Here is an 18986-nt window from a genome sequence, read left to right as displayed (position 1 = left end):
CAGGGTGAGCGCGGCCGTGGAGCTGTCAGCAGGTGTCAGAGCCCACCCCCAAATCTGTATGTCCAAGTCCTAAGCCCTGGTCCCTCAGGATGTGACCTTGTTTGGAAATCGGGTCTTTACAAAAGTAGTCAAGTTACAATAAGATCATTAGGGTGGGCCCTGATCCAGTAAGACTGGTGCCCTTGTAACAGGGGAACCTGGGGCACAGAGGCAGACACAGAGGCTGAAGGTGCCCATTACAAGCCAGGAGGCACCCGGGGAGCAGACCCTTCCCTCCCAGCGCTCGGAAGGAAGCAACTCTGACGCCACCTTGATCTTGGATTCCAGCCCCCAGAACGGTGAGACAGCAAGTTTCTGCTGTCGAAGCCGCCGGGTCCGCGGCACTTTGTGACAACAGCCCTCGGAAACCAGTTCAGTGGGTGCATGGCTCGTGCTGCGGTGGTGGGACCCTGGGGCGTGGGGACCTGACTCCAGCCGTCCGGGCTGCTGGGCAGAGATGGGCTGCTTCCCGATGCTTCTCGGGGCTCTGCCTCATCTTCTCAGCCGCCTGGATTCCCACTCTAGCAGGTGACTCCCAATCTGACAACTGACACATCCCAAAGAGACACACCCTTGAGCCCCAGACCTTGATGAGTAAAGTGACTCTTTACTGCAGGTTTCCTTGATGGGGAGCCAGTGTGGGTTGTGTCCACGTTTCCTGCAATTGGTGCTGTTGAGCCTTCTCTCCACTTCCCACAAATCTCTTCTCTTTCCTCCCAGATTTTTTTGAAATTAATTAATTAATTTATGTTTGGCTATGTTGGGTCTTCGTTGCTGCCCGCGGGCTTTCTCTAGTTGTGGTGAGCGGGGGCTACTCTTTGTTGCGGTACGCGGGCTTCTCATGGTGGTGGCTTCTCTTGTTGCGGAGCACGGGCTCTAGGCGTGTGGACTTCAGTAGTTGTGGCATGTGGGCTCAGTAGTCGTGGCTCACGGGCTCTAGAGCGCAGGCTCAGTAGTTGTGGCTCACGGGCTTAGTTGCTCCGCAGCGTGTGGGATCTTCCCGGACCAGGGCTCGAACCTGTGTCCTTTGTGTTGGCAGGCGGATTCTTAACCACTGCAGCACCAGGGAAGCCCTCCTCCCAGTTTTTTCTCTAAAAAACCCCAGATGCACTGCTTCTACCTTATTCCCCCTCCCTTCTCTGCTCAAGCTCTTTCAACTTCCTTCCCCTATGGGGTATTGCCCCACTTTTTTGTTAGGCTTTTTCTTACGTAGATCAATTTAACTTCTCTTAGCTTTTTCCTAATCTATTCTCCAGCCTCAGCCTTTGACCCATCAGAACAACCAAGGCAGGGCCAGGAACCAGCCCGAGCAGACGACAGGAGATGCCGCCCTCATGGTCCGGGAGGAGGTTAATATGAACATTAGCCTTAATATTTAAGTGATGAATAGTGCAGACCATCGGATGATTGCTGAGGTCCTTCGTGTGAAGATTGTACTACCTCTCCCAGGGCACCTGTCGAGGTGTATTTTGAGTGTGAAGCCCATCCTTCCGATCAGAGACTAGGATACACAGCTAAGGTTGATGCAGCTGATCTAAACAATACACATAAGTTTATGTTAATTACTGGGTATGGTATAGGTAACGGAATCCGTATTGTTAAGGCCAGCGCGAGGGCTAAGCCTGGTGCAGTAATAAATACAGATACTGACGACGTTAGTGGTTGTAAAGGCTCCTTGATAAATATGTATATAATAAACGTATATATATGCGTAAATATTTATAGATATAATTTAAATCCCACCTAGGGGATAAATAGGAAAATCACAAAATTTACATTTCTCGTTGTCCAGGCTTAAACCGTTGGTGCAGAGGTGCCCATAATCTCAGCCAGAACTCTGAATTCCCCAAAGCACGCACGTACACCAATTTAAATGGCTACCAAATCTACTACCAACGCCAATATTTCCTTTAAAACATATTTATTCTTTGATTTCACACGTAATACATATTTACTCTAGGAAAAATATACAGAGAAGCTAAAAGAAAAGAAAATTCTACTACCCGGCGATCGCTCTGAGCACTTTTGTGCGTATCCTCTCAGATGTGTTTTACTGAAACATACGCAGGAATATCTACCTATCTGTACGTACATATCCACAAAGGTGTACTACGGAAGTATTTATGAAGGCGGCATGAAGGGCGCCTTTGTCAGCCCCTCCTCCGTCGTCTCTCCCTGTCGAGACGCCGTTGACACCATCACTCTCAGTGGCTGCTCTGGCCACCGCGGAGGCGTCTCAGACAAGTCCTCCTCTGGGTGAGGAGGGCGGTGTGGGAGGGTAGGACAGGAGGGGGAATCGGGGGCGGGAGCATTGCCACAGCCCCGCACACAGGTGCTCAGGAAAGGGCTGTTGACGGATTAAAACATCAGAGAAAGATTTTTCAGAGAGAACCCTGTGAACTCAGGCTTGTAGGGTCATCTCCGTTTCAAGGCTAAAAGTGCTACATGCAACCGCCTGTTTCCAGATCTCGCTAATGAGAGCCTCTACAAACCCCAGGGGCCCCTTGAGGGGTGTTGGGGTGAAAGCGTCAGGCTTGTTTTATGGACACAGGATATTCAGTAAATCTGGACAGACTTGAGGAACCACCCACATGTGAGGGAGCTTTTTAAACCAAACTTCCTGGGATTTTTGCATCACCACACAAAAATTTCCCATGATGTGGACAACCGAGAGAGAAAACAATACTGTTTTTCATAAAAAGTTGAATCTCTTGGCTCAGGGAGCAGGGGCCAGGGAACCATCATAAGTGGAGCAGAATCATGCAGATGTGCCCACCTGCCTTTGCCAAGGTCAGGTGCAAGACCACCCAAAGAGCTGCCTGGCACAGTGTCCGTGTGAGGACCAGCCGTGGTGGAGGCCAGGAGCAGGACGGCAGAGGCACTGTGTATCTTGATCAATGCCCCGGTGGCTGAAAATGAATGCTGAGACATCTGGCATCTTTAATAAACATTTCAGGCCGTCCAGGGGCTCCTGGCCAGCCTGGGTGGATTTCAGAGGAAAGAAATAATTATCTTCTGGGATGCCCCCATTCCCAAAGGTGGACCCTTGGTATCGTGTGCTCTTTGATGATTGGATAAGAAAGACACTCCCAGTTGGGCAGCTCCTTCCTCCCCTGTTACCCCGAAGTCATCTCTGGGTTGCCACTAACCTCCCAGAGATGGGGTGGGGTGCAGAGACCCCCTCCCCTGCCCTGCCCCTCTCAGCGGGTTTGTTCACACCCTCCCTGTCCTAAGAAGCCCAGGCCTGCTTCAACTGCACAACTTGGGGTGGGGGGCTCATAAGGTCAACCCCTCCTTAGTTTGTACAGGAAAAACCTGGTACCTTTAGCGAGCTGGTATTAAGAACTACATCCCCAAACGCCGATCCCGCCTCCCACGTTAAAGTAGATCCCATTTGCCAATTCAGGGTTCAGCCCTCGCCTTCCCAGCTGCTTCAAACTCCAGACGTGCATGTTTCCACCTAGATTTTCAGTTCCCTGACCTCCACGGTTACGAACATTGTTGATCAAGGCCACCTCTGTAATAACAGGCTTAGTTCCACCTTTAGGTGGCATGAGAGATCCGGCTGGGGATGGGACGTGCTTGAGGTGAGGCCTGGCACTAGCTGGGCCTCACCTGTCCCAATGCCCACACATTTGGCAAGGACGCGCCCTGCTTGGCTTCTCTCAAAGGGTGATCGCCCAGAAGCGGGCTGTCTGGTCCCTGCTAACATGCCCGATAGCTTATTTTTTCTCCCTCTTTGAGCAGAGTGACTCGTGAGAGAAAGTCATTCATCTTTAAGTCGAAAGGCCCTGGTTTGTAAAAATTTTAAACATTGTGGTAAAATACACATAACATAAAATTTACCACCTTAACCATGTGTCAGTGCACAGCTCAGGGGCGTTAAGTACATTCACACTGTTGTGCAACAATTCCCACCATCATCTCCAGAACTTTCTCACCTTCCCCATTTGAAACTCTGTCCCCACGAAACACTAACTCCTCAGGCCCCCCTCCCCCAGCCCCTGGCAGCCACCATTCTACCTTCTGTCTCTACGGATCTGACTACTCTAGGGACCTCACGTAAGTGGAATCATACAGTATTTGCCCTTTTGTGATGGGCTTATTTCACTCAGCATAATAATTTCAAGTTTCGTCCGTGTGGTAACAGGTGTCATCATCTCCTTCCTTTCGAAGGCTGAATGATATTCCATTGCATGTGTATCTACCACACTTTGTTTATCCGTCATCTGTGGATGGACACTTCAGTTGCTTCTGGGACTTCCCTGGCAGTCCAATGGTTAGGACTCGGTGCTTTCACTGCTGTGGCCCGGGTTCAATCCCTGGTCCGGGAACTGAGATCCCACAAGCCGCGTGGCATGGCCAAAAAAGAAAAAAACTGCTTCCACCTCTGGCTGTTGTGAATGATGCTGCTGTGAACATGGATGTGCAAATATGGCTTAGGTTTTTAAAAAAATTGAACATTTTTACTTGGAGATCATTGTAGATTCACATGCAGTGGTCAGAAATAATACAGGTGTGTATGTGTGTATGTACTTAATTCTGTGTAATTTTATCACTTGTGGAGGTTCATACATCCACCACCAACATCAAGGTACAGGTCTGTTCCATCGTCCCAGGGGTCCCTGTGTTGACGAGGCCCTGATGTGCAGCGCTAGACTTTATGTTCCATTTCTAAAGGGTAAGAAGCAATCACATAACTCAGCCCTCACCTGGAGATGCCCTGGCTGACATCACAGGGCAGTGATGAGAGGCCTGGGTCTAGGTGACGGTTCCTCATCTGAATTATACGCCTCAGCCTCCAGGGTGGAGAAAGGGCCAGTGATGGGGGTGGTGGCCCCTGGCGCCCGAACACTCGCATTTCACACCCCTTGTCCTGGAACTAAATCCCAGGAAGTGATCTTGCAAATAAAATGCTGCCACTAGAACAGGGCTGTCCAGGAGGAATAAAATGCAGGCCACCTATGTAATTTAAAGTGATCACATCCAAAGTAAAAAGACACACAGGAAATTAATTATAACAATACAGTGCCTTTAATCCAATATATGCAAAATAAGCTCATTTCAACGTGGAAGCAACATACATATTTTCAGCGAGGTCTCCTGCACCCTTCCTGCACACGAAGTCCTTGACCTCTGGTGTGTATCTGCACTAACAGCATCTCAACTTGGATTGGCCACATTGCAAGCGCTCAGTGGCCATTTCAGTGTGAGTCTGAAGCAAAGCCTGCAGGCAAACCCTGTGATGGCCTGTTGTCTGAGGAGCTGGCTCATTCCACCCATCGGAGCGCCCACCTTGCTCGGCGCTCAGGTGAGCCACGCCTTGGGCCAGCTGGTGGCGGGCGATACGCCAGCCTCGCTCTTAGGGTTCTGTGACCTGGGAACCTGTCGTTGGTCGGCAGCCCGCCCGTTAAGTGGTCCCCACAGAGCTTGTCCGGAGGGCCAGGGAAGAAGCGCTTGGCCCGGGGATGCACGAGGACACCTTCGGACAAGGTGGAAGCAGAGCCCGTGGCGGCGGCAGCTTTTAAAGGGCCTGATGTGGAATTCCAGGCTGTTGGAAGGGAGTGGAACTCTGGAAGCTGGTCTCGTTGCCTGGACCCAGGGGGATGGGAATTCCGCGCTAGTCATCTGGGCTGACTCTTGGGCCTCCAGCACTAGGGCCAGCCGGTCCATCTCCCCAGGCCCTTCTGTCCCCGCATTCCTCCCAGGACTTGGCTGTGCCGCCCACGGGCAGCCACCTCAGGGGATGGCTGGGATGCCAGTAGCCCACGGGCCTTCTGTGTCAGCTAAAAGCGCCCTGGAAATGGGTGGCTGGATAAAAAGTCCTCTGTGTGCTGTAGGCGGGGACAATGTCTACCACGGCCTACACTTTCATTATGGGGACATTTCTCGCTCTGCTTCAGGCTCCTGAGAGAAGTGCAGATTTTCTGCAAAATGTGTGGCTTAGTGGGCTTGCGCACTGACTGCTTTCCTTGGAGAGGCTGCTACTCAGAGCCAGACCCCCGCTCCCCGCCCTCCTTCCCGGCAAGTCCTAGCAGGTGTAGAGCGTGATTTGAGCTGGTGGAAGGAGAGGTGTGTAGAGATGGGGTTCTGGATATTTTGCATATCCTGGATGAAATATATTATTATGGTTCATTTCACTTTTTATTTATTTATTTTTTGGCCACGCGGCATGCAGGATCTTAGTTCCCCGACCAGGAATCGAACCTGTGCCCCCTGCAGTGGAAGCGTGGAGTCCTAACCACTGGACCGCCAGGGAAGTCCCCATTTCACTTTTTATTTTTTATTTTATTTTTTATTATTTTTTGCGGTACATGGGCCTCTCACTGCTGTGGCCTCTCCCGTTGCGGAGCACAGGCTCCGGACGCACAGGCTCAGCAGCCATGGCTCACGGGCCCAGCCGCTCCGCGGCATGTGGGATCTTCCCGGACTGGGGCACGAACCCGTGTCCCCTGCATCGGCAGGCGGACTCCCAACCACTGCGCCACCAGGGAAGCCCGTCAGTTTGCTTTTACCTGAATGTTTTGTGTGTGTCATCAAACAGAGGGCCACAGTAACCTCTTCTGCCTCCAGCTAGAAAGGGATCTCAGAAGGCCTGGGGATCCAGTGGGCTTTGAGGGAGGTCCCGGGGCTAGGGAGAGTGGTCCAGGCAGAGGGGACAGCATGCACGCAGGTCTCAGAAGTAAAGGGGACGCGGTGGGTTTGCAGGCTGCTATGATGCCTGGGATGCGCTTGTGTGTAAGCACAGGGCAGTGAGGGGCTGCAGAGTGACAGCTGACGTCCCCAGGTGTAGCTGGGGCTTAGCTTGGGGATGTTATGGAGTTTGACCCTAGGAGCTGGGTTTTTTTTGGCTTCTCATTGATCAGAAGGTCCAATTAGAGGCTAAGGTGAGGAGGTGGGCCATGAATGGGCAGAGGGCGGTGCTGAGAAAGCGCTAATGAACTCAGGGTAGACCCGGCCCCTGGCTCAGGTTCGTGGAGTGGAGTTTCTGCGAAGGGGCGTCTTTAGTCTTGACTGTTGCCTTTTTTAAGTACGAAAGATGCAGCACATCCTGCTGAACTGCCCCAGTCCTCCCTGTCTTGGTAAATGTCACCACACAGAGGCCTGAGCTAGAAACGTGACCCCTGCCTAGGTTCCTGAACCTCATTCTCTGGAGTGAATCCATCTCCAAATCCCAGTGACCCCACTTGCTGAGGACCTAACAAATCCTGCACGACCTCTCACAAGCCACCAGGCTCTCGCCAGGACCTGCTGGGACCTGGGTTTCCTGCCACGCCCTAGACCCCTCCCCTGCGATTCGTTTTGCCCTCAGCGATCAGAGACATCTTTCCGAAATGTGAATCCCTCCCCTGCTTGGAACCTTCTGGCAGCTCTCCACTGTTCTTCAGGGTTAGTGCAAACTCTTACGTGATCTCCAGGCCCATGTGAACCCGGGACCACGTGCAGGTGGTTTGAGTGATGTGCTCAGCTCAGGCCCCTGCCTGCCTTCTTTGTTTCCCTAAACCTCACTCACCACCCACACGGGATGCCAGCCTTGACCCCTAGTCTGGGATCACACACGGCTCTGGACACCCTGGCACGACACCCACCATGCCAAGGGTACCGTTGACCTGGTTACGGCTTCCATCAATTTTAAACTCCTTTAGGACAGGATTTCCTGGTACCCCAGGGCTAACACGGGGTTTGCACAGAGAAGGCACTCCATACACACATTAATGGAAGGAGACTCCAACAACACAGGTGGGAAGGAAGGAGCAACCCACCAACCTGGGTCGGTTCCTCCTTGCCTCTCTCCTGGGTGCCCAGCTGGTTAGCATGTGAGCGTGTGGGATGGAGTGACCCAGAACAGGGCTGGGGCTTGGCGATGCCTCTGATCACGCATAGCTCCGGTACCAAGGGATGAACGGTCAGGGTGGCTCCAGGGCCGTGAGGCTCTTTTCATTGTATGTCTGCTCAACTCTCACCTGGGAAATGAGAACATGCGGGCCAAGGGCTGCGTTTGCCTTAATGACGCTGCGTCTACACCTCCCAGCAGGGGCCTGCAGACCCAGTGGGAAACCCGGGACATGACAGAGGATGCGGCTTGACGGACCCCATAGCTTGGCAAATGGTGAAGGGGCACTGTGCCCTCCCCAGGGAGGATTCAGTGATTCCCAGGACTCAGTCACCCATGACCAGCTCCACCCACCAAAGGCAGCAGAGGCTACTCAGGTCATCAGTCAAAAACCATGTCTGTGTCTGTCCAGAGAAGTACCTTCCACAGAGGCAGCCACAGCCACCAGCGTCTAGAATGTAGCTGGGAGGCCAGATACATTCAGGGCAGAAAGAACTCAGCAGCGAAGTGCAAACAGCCACTTGGGACTTCTATTTAAAAAAGGCAGAACATGCCATCGATCACAGAAGAGGGGTTGGGAAGAAAGGCAGACGAACATAAGCATAAAGAAAATGAGAGAGGAGTTGATTGTAGCCGCATTTTGGAAGATAGAGCATGTGGACACACAGTCAGTAATTTAGCGGATATGGGAAGCTTGTTGCTAACCCTGGGTGAGAGAGGCGAAGCCCAGTGTCCACCCCGGAACCCTCCAAAGCCGCAGGAACGGCAGCCCCACATGCCTTTAGAAGTGGACGTCAGAAGAGTGTATTCCTTGGAAAGCTGTTTAAGAAGAAGTACGATACTCCTTCCCCTGCCCCCATCCCTTTCCGCCTCTGCTCTGCACAGCAGGTGACTGACGGCCTGGCCCACAGCCTGATAGAAAACCAGACATTCTTCATTTTGAAGATGTATCTGGACCCGAAGACACGGAACACAATGACCCAAAGACATGGAACACAATGACCCAAAACTCAAATGGCCATTTTGGAATACTTCCTGCAGGCAGTGAGCTGGGTCTCGCAGGAGCTGGTAGCCCTGAATTGATGGGGAGAAAGGAGCTTTTATGATGGGAGGGAGGAGTCTTGGCAAAGCACAGAGGCCAGGAAGGGCCAGTTGTGGAGGAGATGGGCTTGACCAGAGCGAAGGGGGATGGTACGGGGTGCACAGGAATGGAAAGGGTGAAGCGGGCCCCCGGGGCTGTGATGATACCAAATTGGGGCCTCCTATTTGGGAAGAAAGATCCTTGCCGGCTTCGTAAGCAAGACGTGGACCCGGGATTTCAGGAAGACTTTTCTGCAGCTGAATATCTTGGTTGGGGTCTGGGGAAGCTGGTGGCAGAGAACCCAAAACGCCTTTGACTGTAACCGAGGCGTAGAGGGTGCAGGCTAAGACAGGGGTGGGATGGAAGTGAGAAAAACCCTGCGAACCCAAAAGGCAAAGGCTTGTCTATTCCCGTGACTCTGCTCACTGGCTGTCCTAGGACACTGCCGCTCTTCACAAATGCAAAGATTTTTGGCAGGTGAGAACGCTAGATTTATGAAAGCAAAGTCCCAGCTCTTTGAATTATTTGAAGGAATCCCAGCCAAAACAAAAAAACTTGTCTTTAGACAGAAAACAATATTCTCCTAGATGTTTTCAATCTGTTAGCAGCCTTTGTCCACCCACAGAGCGCTGGATGTACTGTCCACCCAGGAGAACCATCCAGAAAGGCAGTGAAGTCATGCTCACTGGTCATCAGGCCTGGAACCTCTCCTAGGTGCCCTTTCCCACCCTTCCTTCCTTCTCGGCCCACCTCTATCCTCCCTACCGCTGACCCTGTGCATCTCTGCTCCAGTAAAGTAAGCGTGATGCGCCTCGCAGGTAGTAAGTGCCCAGTCAAGCCAGCTGTAATGTTTGATCATTACAACAAAACCTCATTGACCCTCCTGACACCTCTGGTGGACCAACCTCTGAATTGCAAGGGAAATGGGACTCAGAGTTGCCGGACGTCACAGGGCTGTTTACACGAGCACAGTGGGTGGGCAAAGACTGCTATTGACCAATTTTTGGTCATTCCTCCTCTTTATTTAAAAAAGTTATTTATTTTATTTATTTTTGGCTGCTTTGGGTCTTCATTGCTGCGCGCGGGCTTTCTCTAGTTGTGGCGCGCGGGGGCTACTCTTCGTTGTGGTGCACGGGCTTCTCATTGCAGTGGCTTCTCTTGTTGCGGAGCGCCGGCTCTAGGCGCACGGGCTTCAGGAGTTGTGGCACTCGGGCTCAGTAGTTGTGGCTCGCGGGCTTAGTTGCTCTGCGGCACGTGGGATCTCCCTGGACCAGGGCTTGAACCCGTGTGTCCCCTGCATTGACAGGCGGATTCTTAACCACTGTGCCACCAGGGAAGTCCTCCTTCTTTATTTAAATTCCAAGACATGGCCAGTCTTGTAGCAGAGAGGCTTCTTTTGTCTGAGTCTACAGGGCCATCGTCCTCTACAGTAACGCTGGAAGCCTCCTGTGTTTGCGCTGTTTTCAGTCTAGAAGTGGATCTGTCACTTCTTTTTCTTCTACTGACTTTTTTTTTTTATTGTGTAAAATATACACGATGTAAAATTTACCATCGTAACCATTTTTAATGTACGGTTCAGTGGCATTAAGTACATTCACACTGTTGTGCAACCTTCCTCAGGCATGTTAGGCCTGATCTCATGTCCACATTCTTCATAAGCAGCCTGCTCTGTCTGCCCGGATGAAGAACCCTCTTCTAGCTGCAGTCTTGAACTTGGTAGAGCCTTAGAAACCACGTTTCAACCTCCAGCCAGATGTAACCTTCTCTGCAGCTTCCTGACATCTGGTCTCAAGACCTCTGCTCAAACCCGCCCCCGATGGGAAGTTCATCGCTTAGGAAGCCAGACCATTTCCCTCCTAGGCCACCCCTGTGCCCCTGAGCCCCGCTGGCCTCTCTGTACTGTTGCCCACTGACCCCTGCTCAGCCTACCTGAACACATTCCAAAGGCTCTTCCTTGTTCCACAGGAGAGTTCGTCAAATATCTGAAAAGTCATGCAGTAGCAGAAACCCCACAGGCTCTGTAGTCAGATCTGAGTTCCAATCTAAAATCTATTAATGGGCTCCAGGGCAAATCAGTTCTGTTCTATGAGCCTCAATTTTCCCTTCTGTAAAGTGGGGTTCCTACCCTCAAGTTGTTATAGGCTAAGAAATAATGCACAGAAAGGATCCAGCATCATTCACGAAACATGAGAGTCTCTGGACATCATTTTTGTTTAAAGACAGAAAAGACCTCTCTGCGGGCACATCCCCAGGGCCCCTTCCTTTCCGTCCCCTGACAAAATGTCTATTTATCTACAACTGGTCCTTTCCACTATCACTAGCTTTACCTCCAGTTGAGACTCCATGGTTATCCATCTGTATTTCAAAAATAGTTCTGCACTTAAGCCCAACTAAATGATTCCTAGAGTCAGTAAATTGGAGGCGATAATTATCCACCCATCAAATGTTGATAACACTGTGTTTTTGCACAGAATTAGAGGCTCTGGGTATTGTTTATGTAACTGTCTGTGATTACTTATGTAACAGCTTATGATTATGTAAGAGCTCATGAGCCTGAGATGGAATTCAGACGTGTCTGCAGAAGAGGGACGGGGTGGACCCTGGAGTGTGTATATTCACAAGAGGCTGAGGGCATCCTGGGAGGCTGCCTGTCCCGTGGCAGGAGGAACCAAGTATGATAAGGATCTTTCTAGTCATTACAAGGGAGGGGTGAGTCTGTGTGGGTGTCACTCAAAGCCATCCCCAGTACAGTACAGTATATACAGTGCAGTATATGGACATATTTCTGGGTTCAAGGAAAAGAGAGGATCGGAAAGTTAAAAAAAAAAAAAAAAAAGGTGTGCTTTTAAAAATGCTGATAGAAGGAAGGAAATAATAAAGCTCAGAGTGGAAATAAATGAAACAGAGGCTAAAAAAAAAAATAGAAAAGATCAATGAAGCTAAGAGCTGGTTCTTTGAAAAGGTAAGCAAAATCAACAAACTTTTAGCTACACTAATCAAGAAAAAAAGAGGGGGCTCACGTAAATGAAGCAGAAGTGAAAGAGGAGATGTTACAGCTGATGCCACAGACATCCTAAGAGACTACTACAAACAATTATATGCCAACAAATTAAACAAACTAGAAGAAATGGACAAATCCCTAGAAACATACACTCTTCTAAGACCGAATTGTGGAGAAATAGAAAATAGACTGATGACTAGTAAGGAGATTGAAACAGTAATAAAAAAAAATCTCCCATCAAAAAACACCCCAGGACAGAGAGCTTCACTGGCAAATTCTACCAAACACTCAAAGAAGATGAATACATTTCCTTCTCAAACTCTTCCAAAAAGTGGAAGAGGAGGGAAAACATCCAAACATTCTACAAAGCTAGTGTTATCCTGATACCAAAACCAGACAAAAACACTACAAAAGAAGAAAATGAAAGGCCAATATCCTTGATGAACGTAGATGCAAAAATTATCAACAAAATATTAGCAAACAGAATCCAGCAAAACATTAAGAGGGTCATGCACCACGATGAAGTGGGATTTATTCCAGAGATGGAAGAAGGGTTTGATATCTGCGCATCAGTCAATGTGATGTACCACATTCACAAAAAGCAGGATAAAAACAACACGATCATCTCAATAGAAGCAGAGAAAGCATTTGACAAAATCCAACATCGATTTATGATAAAAACTCTCAACAAAGTGCGTATAGAGGGAACATACCTCAACATAATGAAGACCGTATATGATAAACCCACAGCTAACATTATACTCAACAGTGAAAAGCTGAACGTTTTTCCTCTGAGATCAGGAACAAGACAAGGATGCCCACTTTCACTACTTTTATTCAACATAAGTCTTAGCCACAGCAATTAGGCAAAAAAACAAAAGAAAAAGAAAAGGAAAGAAAAGGCATCAAAAGTAGAAAGGAAGAAATGAAACTGTCACTATTTGCAGATGACATGGTATTATATATATAAAAAACCCTAAAGACTCTGCCAAAAATCTGTTAGAACTAATAAACAGTCAAGTTGCAGGATATAAAATAAATATACAGAAATCAATGGTGTTTCTATACACTACTAATGGATTATCAGGAAAAGAAAGAACCCATATGACCCAACTATTCCCCTCCTGCGTGTTTATTCAAAGAACAGGAAAACACTAATCGGAAAAGATGTCTGCACCCCCATGTTCACTGCAGCATTATTTATAATAGCCAAGACACGGAAACAGCCTAAGTGTTTATTTGTTGGCTGAATGGATTAAGAAGATGTGAGATACACACACACACACACACACATACACACACACACACACACACACACACTGGAATACTAGTCAACCATAAACATAATGAAATCCTGCCATTTGCAACAACATGGATGGACCTTGAGGGTCTTATGTTAAGTGAAATAAGTCAGATGGAGAAAGACAAATACTGTATGATTTCATTCATATGGGGAATCAAAACAAACAAACAAAATAAAACAAACTCAGAGGAGAAGGGGAGTGGGGGGTGGGGAAAATAGGTGAAGGGGTCAACTGTTTGGTGACGGATGGTGACTAGACTTGTGGTGATCACTTTGCGGTGTATGCAGATGTTGAGTTTCGATTCTGTACACCTGAAACATCATCATCATCATCGTGGAAACTGCTCACAGACACTGGCTCAGAATTTGGAGGTTGGCCAAGGGCCAGAGCACTGTAGATTCCTGTGATAAACATTGCCCCCTATGTACCCATTGCTGGTGAGGACAGGAGAAGTTCAAGTGAGTTCAGCGCAGAATACTGCCCTGTGGGTGACCAAAGTACAGCGGGGGATATAATAAAAGAACACAGATGGCCATAAGAGAGTAGGAAGAGACATGCATGTGCTGGGAGGGAAGGTCAGATAAACTAGGAGTTCAGGAAATGGAAAGATGGCTTGTGGAGGAGGTGAGGGTGTGAGAAAAGACTGGGTAGAACAAGTAGTCCTGAACAAGGGCGCAGCAGATGTTCATAGCTGTCGTCCAATATTAATTTTACCCACCTTCCACAACAACACAAACTCCCAATTTTTAAAAATGTATTTAATTGAAGTATGGTTGATTTACAATGTTGTGTCAATTTCTGCTGTACAGCAAAGTGGTTCAGTTATACATATATATATATATATATACATTCTTTTTCATATTCTTTTCCATGATGGTTTATCACAGGATATTGAATATAGTTCCCTGTGCTATACAGTAGGACCTTGTTGTTTATCCATTCTATATAATAGTCTGCATCTGCTAATCCCAAACTCCCAATCCATCCCTCCCCCACCCTCTCCCCCTTGGCAACCACAAGCCTAGAACTCCCAGTCTTTAATTGGGAATATGGTCATCCACAATAAAGGCATTTCCTAGCCTCCCTTGCAGCTAGCTAGATGTGACCAGGTGACTAAGTTCAATGAGATGTGTAGAATGAAAATATATTCTTCCTATTCTTTGCTGCCTAAGAGGGACTCAATTCTCTTTTCTCCCCCAGGCAGTACAACTATTCCCTCTAGTCCCTGGGGGATGTTAGAAGAGAGTGTGAAGAGATCAGGCAGGTCGGAGCACAGACCTGGCCCAGGTAACTCTCTTGGTTGCCCAGCCCCCAATCCCCAGTCCCCAAGGCCAGTGGTTGCCCTCCTGGCACCTGTCTTGTTCTCATGGACTGACTACCGTGTGTTGGGCATCTTCCAATGAAGAAGTGTCCAGCCCCAGTCTCCCTGCTTCAGAGATGCTCGGGTGATTGAGACAGCCCATGGTCTGCCATGTACTCTTCTCTAAAAGCGGGAGCTACTGGAAATGAGAGAGTAGGATGAGATGGGCAACACAGGCATGGGAGTTGGGGAAGGTGGAGGTTAATATGGGTCAGCATAAAGTGGGGAGGGACGGTTGGGCAGTGTAAAATGAAGGGCCAGCATCTCCCCTGGCTCAGCCTCTCTGCTGAGGGAGATGCTTCCTCTACCCATAGCCTCTTCTCCCAGGTAAGATAATATCCAAGAAAAGTAGAAGTGATGGGGTGATTTCTATCTCAAATGTATCTACCACGTACTTGCACAAAGTCAAAACCATCACCCCCCAAATTCAGTGGGCACTGAGCTGTTTCCAAGACCTTAACATCTCTCAGAGCCCTACCCACCATCCCCCACTTGGAGTATCACGATGGCTGCCTGCTCTGGGCTTCACCCCTGTGTGTTCTCCATACTCCTGCCAGGGAGGTCGTTCTAAAGTTGGACATCATCATGGAGATGACTCTACAGCACATATCCCTTCCATATCTCTCCAGCGTCTGCAGGTGATGGTCCAAACTGGGATACGATGTTTTGAGCCCTGCTTGGTCTAACTCATGCCCATCCGTCCAGCCTCACCTCTGACCACCTGCCATGGCACGATCTGCCTCACTCCTCACATGCACCCATGCCGTCTAGAATATTTCTCACTCAACTCACATTTGCACAAAATACTTGCCCCCTCTGCTCTTCTGCTGACCTCCTGATGGTCCTTCAAGGATCTCCCAGCCACCATGGTCTCCATGAAGCTTCTTCCAACTGTCTTGGAAAAACTGAGGTGGTCCTTCCTCAAGGCAACCACTGTGTCCGGCACCTCCGTTACAGCAATTGCCAAGTTGTGTTTTGTGGTTTACACCTGGTGGCCAAACGCAACTTGTAATCAAAGCTATCTTCATATTCCCCAAACCTTGCACAGTGTTTAGCATTTATGAATGCCCAACAAATATTTTTAAAGGTAATTCATTTACAGAAAAAAAGGAAAGTAGTAAATAAGGAGATAGAAATGTTGGACATGCCGCAGATAGGAGGGTAGATGGAGGGGGGCGGTTTTCAATAACTGGGTAGGAATCTGAGACAGAGAAAAATATACTAAAACAGTGTTTAGATATTTTAAATAAATGTTGGCTTGGATATACAAGGAGTAATGGTCAAATTGTTTTTTTCTCCACTCCTGAAGGTTTGGGGTCTGAGAGGTCAGAAATGTGTAACACTGTACTTTGCCTAAACAAAGCCTCCGTTTTGTCATCAGCGAGAGAGGGGGAAGATGCCGGGGGAGCTAACAATGGCTTTTTTTACACCCATATTTCTGGTCTCCAGTGAGTTGAGTTTGCCAGGGAGGGAAGCCCTGGGGCCAGACATCATGAGTCACCTAGAGGAGCAGGGGTTACCCCAGGGGCAAAGATTATAGAGCTCCCCACCTTCAGACAGCTTTTGAATTTTATCTTGGAAATTCATTCCTTCAGATATTTAAAAATATTCCCCAGGTACCTGCTGCATGCTTGACGGGGAGGTACCAGGCGTCTGGAGACTACTAAAAGACGGTCCGTGCTCTTACCAAATACAGTCTGGTGGAGAGATGTGAACATCGGGTGATAATCCCAGTAGAATTCAATAAGCCACCAAAGTGCTGTGGACACAGAGACAGAAGACGAACTACATTGCTTCGATCAGGATCCAATGTATAGAACAGAAACCCTCAAAATAACAGTGGCTTCCACAGGATAGATGTGTATTTCTCTTGCACATAAAAAATGTCCAGAAGTGGGCAGTTCAGAGCTGGTATGAGGCTCTTGGGCATCAGGAACCCAGGTTTTTGTCTCCTGCTCTACCATCGTCAAAGTGTGGCTTCCTCGTCCCCTGGTCCTCCAAGGCCGAAGGAACTTCAGCCAGGGCATCTGCCCTCCAGGCAGGAAAGACGAGCCCCTCGCATCTCAGGCAGCTCTTTTAAGCAGCCTTCCTTCCAGAAAGTTCCACGCAGCATTCCTGCTCCTGTCTCAGTGGTCAGACCTTAGTCTCCTGGCCATACCTACCTGTGAGGGAGGCTGGAAATCGGCTTTTTTTCCTTTTCCGATCAGCAGTGTTCCCAGCTACTAGTTAGGGTTCTATTACCAAGGAAGGAAGCGGGAATGGACGTTAATTCTGTTAACCTGCAGTTTTTGCCACACTAATCTCATTTCGTGGGCTCTGGGGAGTCCTTTTGGATCGTAAAATTAATGTTGCTTAAGATTCTATGTGCCTGCCTCATAAAGGAAGGAATGCGTGAGTTGTAGGTGTCAAGAGTGGGCTTTTGGAGGAGGTGGGAGGTGGCAGGGTGATGGAGATTAGAGTTAGGGATTTACAAACTGGTTTTGATGCATGAATTCTGATGCATACCCCTTCTCCCCTCTGAGACAAAGTGAAAGGCCCAGGTACATGGCAAATATGCCCCAGTCCCAGGGCAGAGCTCCCTGGGAAAGCTGAATGGGTGGCTGTAGCTTTGGTCAGGAGGCCACACGGACTCTAGGAATCTAGGGTGGTCCATGCGGAGCAGACAGGACTGGACTTACTCACCCAGGCTGGGATGCAGAGGGTTGGGAACAGGGAGACCCTGTGCATGGATGTACTCCACCTCCCCAATCAAACAAGACCCAGTGAATTTCACAGACACTCCCACATCAGATCATCAACCCCAGCTCCTGTGGAAATCACAGGTTGTAAACTGGAAGTTTCAATGATTCTTTGACCTCCGGGCTGAGGCTGAAGTGTGGGGACAAAGGGAAAAATATTTTCCCTTCTTGTCAGCATCTAAGTGAGTAAGAGGGTGGATGGCATGAGGTGTAGTAGAAGCGGCACTCGACCAGGATCTTACCCAGATGATTGAATTGCTCTGAACTGAGTCACCTTCTCCATGACGGGTGATAATCACTTCTGCTCTCCCCACCTTGCATTTGTTGCGATGATCTTACTGTTATTTCCAGGTTTTTTTCTTGGTTCAAATTCATAAGAGAGAGAAGCTGATGGAAAAATATAGGAACATGAAGAAAATTCATGCAGTGAATATTTAAATATTCAAACAACAAATAAAGAAGTACAAACAACTGTAAAAAAAATTGCAAGCCCCAAGAATGAGGGCAGGAGAAACTAGAAATCACAGGGTAACATGAGGTAGATGGCTATGCCGGGGAGAACAAGGCAAGTTATGGTGTTGTTTAATAGCTAGCCTTTGTTTAATGGAGGTATGATTGAAAGAAACAAATTTAAAATTTTTTTAATTTAATTTTTTAAAATGGAAGTATAGCTGATTTACAAGGTTGTGCTAATCTCTGCTGAACAGCAAAGGGACTCAGTTATACACATATAGACATTCTTTTTTTATATTCTTTTCCATTATGGTTTATCACAGGATATTGAATATAGTTCCCTGTGCTGTACAGTAGGACCTTGTTTATCCATCCTGTATATAATAGTTTACACTTACTAATCCCACACTCCCAGTCTTCCCCTCCTCCTTCCCCCTCCCCCTTGGCAACCACAAGTCTGTTCTCTATGTCTGTGAGTCTGTTTCTGTTTTGTAGATAGGTTCATTTGTGCCATAATTTAGATTCCACATATAAGTGATGTCATATGGTATTTGTCTTTCTCTTTCACTTAGTATGATAATCTCAGTTGCATCCATGTTGCTGCAAATGGCATTATTTTGTTCTTTTTTATGGCTGAGTAATGTTCCATTGCATTATGTATATGTACCACATCTTCTTTATTTAGGTTGTTTCCATGTCTTGGCTATTGTGAATAGTGCTGCTGTGAACATAGGGGTGCATGTGTCTTTTTGAATTATAATTTTGTCTGGGTATGACATAAAGAATTTTTAAGTTCTTACACATACATACATACATATAGTATATTCGTGAAACAATCACCACAATCAAGGTAATGAACATATTCACCACCCACTAAAATTTCCTTGCCCCACCCTCTCATTTCTCCCTGCCCCTACCCTGTCCCTGGGGAACTACTCATCTATTTTTTTTTTTTTGCGGTACGCGGGCCTCTCACTGTTGTGGCCTCTCCCGTTGCGGAGCACAGGCCCCGGACGCGCAGGCTCAGCGGCCATGGCTCACGGGCCCAGCCGCTCCGCGGCATGTGGGATCTTCCCGGACCGGGGCACGAACCCGTGTCCCCTGCATCGGCAGGCGGACTCTCAACCACTGCGCCACCAGGGAAGCCCCTGATCTACTTTTTAATCACTATAGATT

This window comes from Aethalodelphis obliquidens, unplaced genomic scaffold, assembly GCF_003676395.1.
Source record: "Aethalodelphis obliquidens isolate GAN/ISIS:26980383/991018 unplaced genomic scaffold, ASM367639v1 scaffold38, whole genome shotgun sequence".
Lineage (NCBI taxonomy): Eukaryota > Metazoa > Chordata > Mammalia > Artiodactyla > Delphinidae > Aethalodelphis > Aethalodelphis obliquidens.
Note: the sequence above shows the minus strand (reverse complement) of the source record.